Consider the following 13169-nt stretch of genomic DNA (forward strand, 5'->3'; position numbering starts at 1 on the left):
AAAACTCTCAGCACAGCCACACATTCTAGAAGAATCACAGACTGCACAGTGAAAGTGAAAGTACACCCACTGTACCATTTCGGTAAATAGGATATTCTATTACATCACTTCCTGTCTCAAATGCGGAGTGTTTATATTCTGATGCGTGAAAATGTTATAACGCTTACATGCTTTGCGTCAATGTTTTGGGACACAAATGCTTCAAAATTCCCCTGCATTCAAAGATCAATATATTTTTCATGGATAACCAATTTAATGGGGTGCTGTATTGGAATTACGCTAGGGACCAATGAATGTATAATGGCTGTGAGTGTCATTTTTCAAGGCATATGTGGCAAAATTTTATGCATATGCGTCTTTTTTTGACACGTTTGCGTCAAAATATCTGTCTTTAACTGTGTTTGTGTCATTTTTCTCATTTTTAACATACATGAAAGCTTTAACTATACAGAGATAGGCTGTTAGGGCCTGCTGTGTGTGTTCCAGTGTTTGGGCACATGTTGCAGACCACACTACTGCAGACCATAATACTCATGTTGTTGTGCCGGATTAGCACGCTTAACTGATGCAACAGCAACCCAAACTTTTGGAATACAAACTGGTATTCCTTAGTTTGAGCAGGTGGTGCATCAATAGAGGATAGCAAGGATACACAACTTAATACATTTACTCATGGCCTGTGTGTATATGTCTGTGAATTGGCTATTTCATTTGTTGTTGTGCCTCTGTGTGAATGTCACAAGACGTGTTTTGAATAATGTGCTTGTATGCATGTGTTGTAAATATGTATAACCATCAGATGCCATTCATTGTGGTACATCAGTCAGGATATTTGTTTGTCATACCTGTAGCGTCTAATGATGTGTGAACTTCCCTGACTTTGGGGACAAAATATCTCCCATGACAAACTATGCACAGGATAGATAGAGGATGGTTGATAATGGCAATGTTACATCGGTAAGCCATCACATGTACTGGAATGTTAGAAACCACTTCCTGGTCACTTGTTTGTTTACTACCCATGAGTCAGGCATTTGAACATGCTACGTAGGTACAGTGTCTGTGTCACAGAGTCCCAAAACCAATCCAAAAATATTATGTTTCACCACAGTTTGAGTCATATAAATGACCGATGTTTCTCCTGTCGGTAGTGGAGGACCAGCAGACCATGCTGCATGTGTTCACATATTTCCAGGGGTTCATTGAACAAAGGTGTCCAGTTCAAGTGTATGGTCATGTGTACCCCGTGTCAGTATTGGCCTCCATGTTATCACAGTTACATGCAGGTCTAGCCATGAGTCTGTGGAGCCATTCCCTGCATTAGAAGAGTATCCTTCAAAGCAGAATTGACCTAAAGCCAAAGATAAATTGACGACACACATGGGGATAGTCCAGCTATGGCACTGTAGAACTTTTTTAAGGCTGACAACAGGGCAACCTTGGTGTCCTCAAAAACTTTATGGATCAGTAATATGAAACAGGCAGGTCTCATCACAACATTTGTACACAGGGTGGCCTCTAAAATTCCTACTGCAACAGGGAACATCAGTGCCTCTGTGCTGATTAATCTCACAGCTAGTCACCACGCAAGCACCATCAATAGGTTGCGGCCAATGTGAATCTGTGTGTGGACCGTCAGGGCACAAACATGTTTTGTCCTTTCATACACATTAGCAAAGGTTGTTTGTTGTGCTGCAGGCACCGTACCAAATCCATGCATACAGCCATAGCACACTGTCACTGTTTGTCACTCATGAATACATGAAATCCAGACAAGGGATGATGGCTGGATTAGGCAATTTTAATACTTGTCCCAGACCATAATACGATAAGTAAACTTATTACACTATACTATCTATTTGAGGATTTATCGTAGACCTACCAGACACAATACCCTATGAAGAAAGAGAGGGCATGGAAAGCAACTATGAGACAAATGTAGCCACATGGAACCTTTATGGTTAATGCAAAGGCAAGAACTAGTCAGGCTAACAGGATGCAGGCTCTGTCAGGAACAAACATGAAAAAGGCAAATACACAGTGAGAAGACTCTGACTGGGAACAGCTGGAACAAGACTGTGGAAACTAAAAACGGTATTTGTGCTGTGGGCTGCAACGTTACACAATCCCCTAAGGGCTCTGTTACACAAGCAAGTGTTTTATACGGCAATGCACAACAAGGATATTCAGAAAATGGCAGCTTCTAAGCAGTTCCAGGCAATGGCAGTGCAGGTTCAAATGGCTGGTCTGCATGGAAGTGCTCACAGGTGTGTGCACCTTCAGTCTCTCACAAGTCCTGTATCTGAGAATCAAGTTCAAAGGCCCAACTGGACCTTTCACATGGGAAGCAATGGACAGCTACTTACAGGTCCCACTGACTACCAGGCAGTGCATTATCGGACATGAAGTCCATGCAGACTGATGAACTATGGCATGGGAGTTTGGGTGTGTGTAGATAAGGTTATCAGGATACAGAGAGTCCATTTACAGGGCCCCCTAGAGAAGGATGGGTAGAGACTGAAAAATGGCAGTGGCAGGACTTATTACCTAGGATGGACTGCGGAGGGCATGTCTTGTGAGCAATGCTTGTCATACCTGGGGCACTCGTGCTATCCATTTTCAGTGTAGTTGGACTCCTTGTCACACATGCTTGTTGCGAAGGTAGCTGATGTCACACTTACTGCTGTCAAGGGTCTGGTCATACATTCCTGTTACCAATGCAATAGCACATCTACTGCCTCATGTATTAAACACTTTTTTACCTTATGATTGATGGTGTCTTAGTTGTGTGTCATGTGCTGCAATGAACCATGTTGGCAACATGCATGTTTGTCATAGCTGTGGTCCTCTGATTTTGCCCTTCACATGTGAAATAGACAGGACATATGTCATTTCCACTATGTGTGATGTACATACCCATCAAATGTGATGTTGCTTTTTCAGTATCCTAATCTGTATTTCTGCAATGTTCCATGAGGCTAAACTCTGATTATGATTCCTAGGGATCAGGTAATGCACAAAGAATTACCCAGAGCATGACTGAGTGAGGAAGTGAGGTGTTTAATGACATATGGTAAGAAAGTGGTGATGGTGACTATAGTTCGAAGAAGTTTTGTACAATGTGTTGCCTCTGAGGCAATCCTGCTGCAGTGTTTGGATGGTCCCCCTCATGTTTACGACCAGCATCCTCCTCTTCCTCCTCTTCAGGCATTTGTGGGTCTGGTTCATGGGGGGAATGTTCCTGCTTACACAAATGTTGTGCAGGATGGCACAGGTCAAAATGATCTTGCAGACCATTTCAGGTGAATATAAGAGGCTGCCTCTGGTGATGTTGAGGCACCTGAATCTTGACTTCAGGATGCCAAAGGTCCTCTCTACTATGGTGCGTGTCCTCCGATGTGCCTCATTATAGGCAAACTCTAATGCTGTGCTTGTGTTGGCAAATGGGGTCATGATCCATGGCTGGATCCCATAACCCTGATCAGCTGAAAGAGAAAATGAGTGTGGATGTTGCTTATACCTTGATTATCACTTTGCATGGCAGTTGTTATCTTGTGTCGTCTGTGACTCATCTGTATTTTGTGTTATTGTGTGGGATCCTAGTCTTCTAGGATGTTCTTTCAGCATTAGTTGTTTATTTATCCAAACTGGTGTTATGCTGATTGACCTGATCTCAGCTGTATATTTGTAAGATTGCAGTTCATTGTGTATCTGCCATGCATTAGGTCAGGTGAAAGAAGTGTCCATGTACCTTCAATGGAGGTGACATGATACTTCCACACACAGAATCGATTCCATTGTGCTGGTAACACGGTTACACTATATGCCTGAACATCCCATCCAATTCAACATATGTAATAGCATGTGAAAAACACAGGGAGGTCCTTCGATTTGGCTAGGTGACAATGTACAACACATCTCCATAAGTTTCCAGCACTGAAGTGTTCACAATTAACAATGCTCAAATCTCCCTTGTGTGACAAGTTCTATGCAAACCTATTTTTGCACCCTCACGAGTTGGTCATGTGCAAACGTGTACCTACACTACTGAACCTTGTCCAGGTAAGCTGGCTAACTTGCTTGTGGGGATGAAGGTTTAAGTGTCAGATGGTCCATGTGCCTGTACATCTGTTGTGTATGTGTGTAATTGTCTCAATGTGTATGTGTAGCAATGTGCACTTTGCAATATTGTCTCATCAATATGTGTTCTTTGCACAGTCCAATTCCTTATTGGTAGCGGACAATGTCACCCCAGGAGTGATGTGAGATGTCGGTACTGCCTCAATGTTTCCATGTCACCTTCATTAGAGTCAGCATCATCATGCTATGTGTCTCATGGTGTTTGACCTGCAGCAAAACACATTACACATCCCTTACACAGTACGTATTGCTTGGAAGGGTGTGTGATTGAGTGTTATTGATGTGATATTGGAAGATTCATCTTCCAAGTTGTACTGCCAGTTAAGGCCATGTCCTTGTCACTGTGTAGCTTTAAATTGGTCCCTTGTGGCTCTGGTGTGGCATCTGTTGTTATGTGAATCTGTCATTTGTCCATAGGTGTGTCTCCCATTGGGTCAGGATTTCAAACATGACTAGCAGTGTCACAACCTCAGTGTCTTCCTGGCCACGTGCCAATGTAGTGGTGTATGTGTTGTGTGTCCTATAGGGTTGCTGTGCAGTGTGTATATAACTAGGTTTCTGTACTTACCAACAAGTAGGCCATTTCCATATCGTCCATCCTGGAAATGTTGATTGATGGTGCAGTGGCGGAAGATGAATGAATCATGTACACTCCCAGAATATTTTGCCACGATGTTGGTGATCAATCCCCGGTGATCCACAATGGCCTGCACATTGATGGAGTGTGTGTGCTTCCTGTTGCGGTATAGATGCTCTGTTGCAGCAGGTGGCACAATCCGTACATGTGTGCAGTCAATGGCACCAAGCATGTGCGGGAAGCCATGAATTTGATAAAATCCCTGTTTGGTCTCCTGCTGCTTCTGCTGTGTGTTGGGGAATCTGATGTGGCGGGGTGTGAGGGAGATAATGGCATCCAATATCTTGGGCAGGAAGGCAGAGAATGTGGGCTGTGAGATCCTGGCAAATAGGGCACCAGTTGTTTGAAAAGAGCCACATGCCAACATGTGGAAGACAACTAGCAGCTTGGTCTCTGGTGGAATGATGTGGGGTGTCTGTTAGCTGGGTGCCAACTGTGGCTCAATGTGGCGCAGCAGCTGCTGTATGGCTTGCCAGTTTAGTCTGTACCTCTGGATGATGTCATGTTCCCTGAGGCCCTGTAGGGTTGTCCTGGTCCTGAATATCCTCTCCTGCCTTCTGCATTGCCTTCATGGTCCTTGCTGGTGTGGTGGAAGCTGCTGCTGTTGGTCCTGTGCTCTGCGTTTTCGTGCATGCTGGATGAATAGCACCTCCATGTCTTCTTTTTGGAGCTCTGATGTTGCTTATGTGTGTTTTCCTTAAGTACTGGTGTGTTTGCCCCACTTTAATGCCTGCCCTGACCCAGGCGTTAATTTTTTACGCAAATCAGGCTGTCATTTTTGACTCCGCCTCCCAGTCATGCAGGATTTTTGCACGGCAGGATAAATATGGCGCACGGGTGTTTAACCCATTTTTTGGATGGGAACGCCTACCTTGCATGTAATTAACGCAAGGCAGTTTCACGCATCCAGAAAATGACGCACGCGGAGATATTACATATGCCACATTAGACGGGTCTAGCATCAAAATATAAATATGGTGTTAGTTTTGCGCTGAATGTGCATAAAAAATTTCACAAATCCGGCGCAAGTAGAGTATAAATATGCCCCTTGGTCCATTATTCCAGGATCCAAGTTTCCCTGTCCTCTTTGCTTCTTGGCCTGAGCCCTGGTAAGAGCAAAGATGTGCCCCGGAATGCCCAGCATTGCTGCATGAGCCTCCTACTCCAGTTCAGCCCAAGCTGAAGTCTCCAAATTATTGCCTAGCAGACATTCTACAGGTCAATCAGTGGCTACCACAACTTTCTTTGGACCAGTAAACCCGCCCCAGTTGAGATTCACAACAGCGTTGCTATGGGCGTCTGTCACTTGGTATTGGTGAAGCATGTCACCATTTGGTGAGTGAGGGCTCTTGTTCTAATAAAAGCAGACTCATAGACTCTATTACTTACTGTTTACATTTGTAGTAGTTTATTGGCTGGAACTGTGTACTTTAGTTTTTTTGGTATTATGATGGGAGTACTGTACACAGGACCAACTTTTCTCTAAACACTCCCGCCATATTAGCCCTTCTTTGTTTGTATTCGATAATTTAGTACAGCTTCTCTGCTGTAGGGCTTACCCAGATATTTCTACTTTGGTGGAGTCTCACCAGTAGTAGTGATGGCTGACCTTCAGGGCCTGAGTTTTGATGAGGACACTGTCCAAGCAATTTTACAAGCACCATCTATACTTCATGGTGACCATAGTGGTCCATCTGGTTGTTCAAAAGAAGATTGGGATAAATTATTCAGCATGAAAAAAGAATGAATTAAAACAGTCTTACATGGTACTATTATGACAGAATATCTCCGGGCCAGTATTTCACCTAATGGTCTGATAGTCAACAATGTCCCTAGAATTTTTCTACAAGATCTGCAATTCCGAAAAGACTGGGCACAGGTATCATGTAAATGTACACATGATTGGTTGGTATTAATTATCAACACCTCTAAACGTCTGGCGGACTCCATCACAATACAGATTTCTTTGTTGGAGTCATCTATTAAGACTACTGTTCTATTGTCACAATTCAAATCTTGTTTAGCTGAAATCAACAGGGAACTCAACAAGACTAAAGAACACTTGACTCGCCAGAAGATTACCAAACTCCAAAAGGATATCAAACAATTTCGTAGAGAGAGGATTTATCCAAACACAAAAGAAGATTACCAATCGGAGGGTGGCTTGGAAACTTCAGATGACACATACGATCAGTACCGGAAAACACGTACACCACAGTGTAGCTCTAGCTCAGATGGTTGGAGCAGCGATGATGAACAACGATCATACCGGAACCGCCAACCACTTCCACTTGGTCCAACTCCTCCGTTTCCATACACTCAGTTCCCAATGTGGCAGCAACCCCCATACCCCTTCTTCCAACCACAAGCCCAGATCCCATATCATCCTTTTTTAGGAAGAGGCCGGGCCAGGGGCAGAGGAAGAAACAGAGGAAGAAGCAGGAACGTACCCTGGACCAAAGAGGAACCACAGATGGTGACCAGGAGCCGCAGTGCAGGACCACAGAAGAAACCCTAGCTGTTAACTTATCAGACACTATTCTTTCACCAGATGAAATCTCAGTACTTAATCAGGGTCTGGGCTTTGTGCCCACTCCTAAAGAAGATTCGTTCAGCCTTAACTGTGAAATTACTGCATTGTTCCGTAAGATCCGCTTGCATTTCTTTTTTAAGAACCAACCTGCTCCACTTCTTCTATGTGATACTAATTTGAGAAACCCTTCCACTTTTATGCCTCCATCTTCTTTAGTACCAGTGGAAGTACTTACTTTCGAAAAAGCAGTGCGACAAGAGAACGAATCAATGAATTCAACCTTGCACTTTCAGAATGTGTCCAACAAAGAAAGAGAAGCTATCCGCACATTGTCCCACCATCCAGATATCACTATAAAACCTGAGGACAAAGGGGGTGCGATAGTGATCCAGAATACAACTTCATATAGACAGGAATGTCTGAGACTATTAAGTGACACTACGTACTATGAACCTATATCCTCGGACCCTACTCCACGTTTACAGAAGACAATTCGATGATTGATCACTGAAGCTGAAGATTCAGATTGGATATCCCATGCAGAGGCCAAATTTCTGGACACTAAAGAACCTAGGGTCCCCTATTTCTATTGCCTTCTTGCCACCACCGGGACGTCCAATTGCATCAGGCATAGGATCTCTGCTAGAACCTCTGTCAAACTTCTGTGATTTCTATCTACAACCAATTGTTCAGGATACACCTACTTTTCTGAAGGATACTAAGGAAACTCTGATCTTGTTAGATGATATCAATAAGAGTGGGACCACGGATATGTTAATATGCCTTGATGTGGAGGCATTGTACACCAACATACCGCAAGATGCCACTCTGGAAGCAGTCAAAGACATCCTTGGCAAAATGGACTGGCCCTGCAAAACTACAGTTTCATTTATTTTACAGTGTGCAAATCTAGCCCTAAAAGAACATTTCTTCCAGTTCGAAAGTCAACTATACCATCAAATTCAAGGGACCTCAATGGGCAGCACATTTGTTCCGAGTCTGGCCTGTCTATATATATATATGTATACTTTTGAATCAAAATATATTCCACCATCCACTCAACCTTTCTCCTCTAATATCCGACTATGGTGTCGATACATAGACGACATACTAATAGTCTGGAAGGGTAACTGTGACAAAGCAAAAGCATTTATTGAGTGGGTTAACACCCTGGACAGCAATTTACATTTTAGTGCTAATTTTTCTTCAGACGAAGTTTCTTTTCTGGATTACGTATCATTCTAACTAATGGATTGTTACACTCTTCCATTTTTCATAAGCCCACAGATAGGAATAGTTTACTGCTATTTGACAGCCACCACCCCAAATCTCTGAGACAGAATTTACTTTTCGGTCAATTCCTGAGGTTAAGACCTAACTGCACAGAGGTTTCTGATTATAATAACCAGGCTGAGATTCTGAGCCACAAGCTAGTACACCGTAAATATCCACTACGGATTATCAGTCAGGCCAGAAAAAGAGCTCGAAATATCCCAATTAACATGAATTCACGTGAACGGCAATCAAGACTGACTTGTGTTACTGCCTTCACCCCTTTGAGTAACCACGTTAGGAAGATTATTAGAAAACGCTGGTCCATTCTGAACATTTCAGGTGAGGCTTTAGCGCAACCCCTTTCTGCATTCAAACGCACACAAAACATTTGAGACTTAGTAGTACACACTAGACCACTACCACAACGAAATCGTGACAACACACAATCTAGATCATGGCTAGGGTTATAGGACATTATCCTTGTGGTAACTGCAATGTATGTCCCTTCTCAATGCATACAAAGGATGTGGACTTGGGTGAGAGGACACCATGGCAATTAGCGACACATACTAAATGCAGCACAAAGAACTGCATCTACATGATCACCTGTCCATGCAATTTCCGATACATCGGGATGACCACTAGAATGGTCAAAACATGTATCAATGAGCATCGGAGTACTATACAATGTCAACGAGCCGCAACGAAATTGACTAAACATTTCTTTGAATTCCAACATACACCTGACGACCTGAGAGGGGTTGTATTGGAACGCATTACAAACACTAGAGACTGTACCAAGAGACTCTTTGAGAGAGAACAACGCTGGGTGTTTAGGTTAGGAACACATCGGACTGGACTAAATGATGATATACCCTGGTTGGAATTTACTAATCGATAGTAACAGGGTTCGATCTTTTCACTATGGAGATATCACAATCAATATATAGTTTTTTTAATGGCAGACTCCATTATGCTTGGATCTACGAATATACAATCATTTCTGAGGTTCGACATAATTTTATGATTGTGTTACCACAACTGATTCTATTATGACTCCCTCTGTCGTCAATGGCTGCATATTGCACCCTCCTACACTGTTTATGCTCCCTTGATGGCAACTTTCATTTCAGTATGATTGGGATATTTTCTATTTTCTATTATCTTTCTACAGACAGTCCTTTGGGATTACCGTTTTGGGGGTACAGCTATTGGTTGCCACCCTTGTTTGACCACAGGTCCCCCTCTTTATTGGAATTCCATTACAATATGGCTGCCATTTCTTTGTCACAAAAACACCTCTACAATATGGCCGCCACTATTTCCTATTCCTAACCCTATTACAAAATGGCCGCCACTCTTTTACTGTTAGGGAATTCCTTCAAGATGGCCGCCACTATTTCCTATTCCTAACCCCATTACAAAATGGCTGCCACTCTGTTACTGTTAGGAAATTCCTTCAAGGTGGCCGCCGCTTTTCTCCAGTCCTCTTTCTAGTTTGATGCCCCACCACCATTTATGAACCCCTCTCCGGCTATGTCTCACTTTTTCTGGGACGCGGAGCAGGTGGTAGGTTATCCACCCGGTGGCCACACGAGCGGGGTAAGTCCTATGTTACCCTTCTTTAAGGAGCAGAAGAGTAACTATCTAGATTGCAGACCACTTTCTTTGCCCCTTCTTGATCCTTGGTGGGAGCTGTCATTAAACATTGGACACTACTATGACCCTGTGTCCTTATTATTAATACTATCGGTGTACATTATTGGACACTATATACATTTTTTGGACATGTTTGACTCATGATTTAAGATTATTTTGACAATTTGAATTGGCTAACAATATTCCACATAGTTATGGTGATTACCTGTTTCCCCATACTTAGGACTTTCTGTTATTGGACATGTTTGAGCCATGATTTAAGTTTGTCCTGAATAGTCTGAATGGATTTATAATCCTTGAGATATTTATACTTGTTATGTATGACATGTCATCTATATCTATACTTAGTTGACTATACAAGCCTGGACCACTGATGCTTATCACTATCCCGATGGGGCCCGTCCTTTAATACAAGGAGAGTAAGGATTCATCCTCTGAATTGAGAGGAGTGGTTTGATTTATATTTCACTGTGTGATGCACTGCACATTAGGGTTTCTCACCGGAATGAGCTCACTGTGCACATGGTTATATTTGTATTTTGAGTCTGTTTTTTTGCTCTTTGTAGGTTTTTGTGCTACGAAGAAATCCTGTATTGGGTTATAACATGTGGATTAGGTACGTTTTTTGGTCCTGACGAATCGCACCGATCTTAACAGACATTTTTTGCCAGAAACATGTTGACCACGATGATAGAAGTATAGTTAGTTCTCTACTCTAACTCTCCACATTCCCCTAATTCAGGGACTGACAGTTTTTTTGTTTCTGAGGGTGGACTAAACATTATTTCTAATCCTTACCCACACTCTGTTTTTAATCATGACAGGGGTCTGGGTTGATTAAATACGATATTTCCAGACCTCTAGTCATTTTTATTTTCACATACCCATATACCAATCCCACATACTAACACTCAGCTACCGGCATTCTTTACACTCAAAAGATCTCCGGCAAAGAGCCCCCACGAGGGGCCCGTCAGGCATTGCAGTGCCGGCCTGACGAAGAGCAAAAGCCCGATGGTGAAGCATGTCACCATTTGGTGAGTGAGGGCTCTTGTTCTAATAAGAGCAGACTCATAGACTCTATTACTTACTGTTTACATTTGTACTAGTCTATTGGCTGGAACTGTGTACTTTTGGTTTTTTGGCTGCTCAGGGGAAACCAGTTTTTCCATCATCATGGTGAACTGGCACCTGTGTCCCTGTAGGCCTCAACCTGAACACCATTCATCAGCGGTAGCTGCTTGTACTTATCCATATTAAGGGGACAAGCAACTAATGTGGCTGGGTCAATGCCACCATCTGAGACTAAAACAGCTTCAGTGATCTCACTAACTAGACAAACCCCAACTACATTACCAATGGTGAGCCCAGCTGAAGGAAAGTACCATCTTTCTTGGCAAGTTACCCCCAATTTTACATGTATGTCAGTTTGTTTTTGCCTGTCTCATAGGGATCCTGCTAGCCAGGACCCTAGTGCTCATAGTTTGTGGCCTGAATATGTATACCTGTGTAGTGCCTAACTGTGTCACTGAGGCTTTGCTAATCAGAACCTCAGTGCTCAGGCTCTCTCTGCCTTTAAATTTGTCACTATAGGCTAGTGACCACTTTTACCAATTTCAATTGGGGTTCCAGGAGATCCATATGGGCTGCAGCATTTCTTTTCCCACACATAAGGAGCTCAGACAAACCTTTACACAGGACTGCCATTGCAGCCTGAGTGAAATAACGGACACGTTATTTCACAGCCATTTTCACTGCTCTTAAGTAACTTATTAATAACCCATATGCCTAACCTTCACTTGCTGAAGTTAGGTGCAAAGTTACTAAATGTGAGGGCACCCTTGAACTAGCAAAGGTGCCCTCAAATAGTTTAGGGCCATTTCCCCTGACTCTGTGAGTGCGGGGACACCATTACAAGTGTGCACTACATATAGGTCAATACCTATATGTAGCTTCACAATGATAACTCTGAATATGGCCATGTAACATGTCTAAAATCATGGAGTTGTCCCCCTATTCCAAATCTGGTATTGGACAGCCAATTCCATGCATCCTGGGGGCTCCACTAGAGACCCACAATACTGCCAAATCAGCTCTCTGGGGTTTTCGCTGCAGCTACAGCTGCTGCCACCCCACAGACAGGGTTCTGTCCTCCTGGGGTCTGGGCAGCCCAGTCCCAGGAAGGCAGAACAAAGAATTTCCTCTGAGAGTGGGTGTTATACCCTCTCCCTTGTCCATCACCACCCCAGGGGTGGTGCCCAGACCTCTCCAGTGTGTCTCAGACTTCTGCCATCTTGTTTCCAGAAGCAAGGGGGCACTCTGGAGGCCTCTGAGTGGCCAGTGCCAGCAGGTGAGACCCCTCCTGATAGGTGCATACCTGACTAGGTGGCCAATCCTCCTCTGAGGGCTATTTAGGGTCTCTTCAGTGAGTTTTTCCTCAGATTACAACTTGCAAGAATTCATCAGGGTTCCTCCGCACTTCTCTCTTTGACTTCTGCCAAGGATCAACCACTGACTGCTCCAGGACGCCTGCAAAACTGCAACAAAGTAGCCAGAAGACTACCAGCGACATTGTAGCACCTAATCCTGCCAGCTTTCTTGACTGTTTCCTGGTGGGGCATGCTCTGGGGGCTGCCTGGCTTTACCTTGCACTGGAAGCTACAAAGAAATCTCCTGTGGGTCGACAGAATCTTCCCATGCTCCAGCGGGCACCAAACTGCAGCTTTACCGGTACTCTGGGTCCCCTCTCATCCTGACGAGCATGGCCCCTGGAACACAGGTGGTGGACCCAAGTGACCAAGACTGTCCACTGGACCAACTGTCTGAATTTGGAGGAGGTAAGTCCTTGCCTCCCCTCCCCAGACAGTAATCCTGTGCACTGTGTGATATGCAGCTACAAGGGCTTCTGTACACATTTCCCAGAAA

This window comes from Pleurodeles waltl, chromosome 10 (genome assembly GCF_031143425.1).
Source record: "Pleurodeles waltl isolate 20211129_DDA chromosome 10, aPleWal1.hap1.20221129, whole genome shotgun sequence".
NCBI classification, from domain to species: Eukaryota; Metazoa; Chordata; class Amphibia; order Caudata; family Salamandridae; genus Pleurodeles; species Pleurodeles waltl.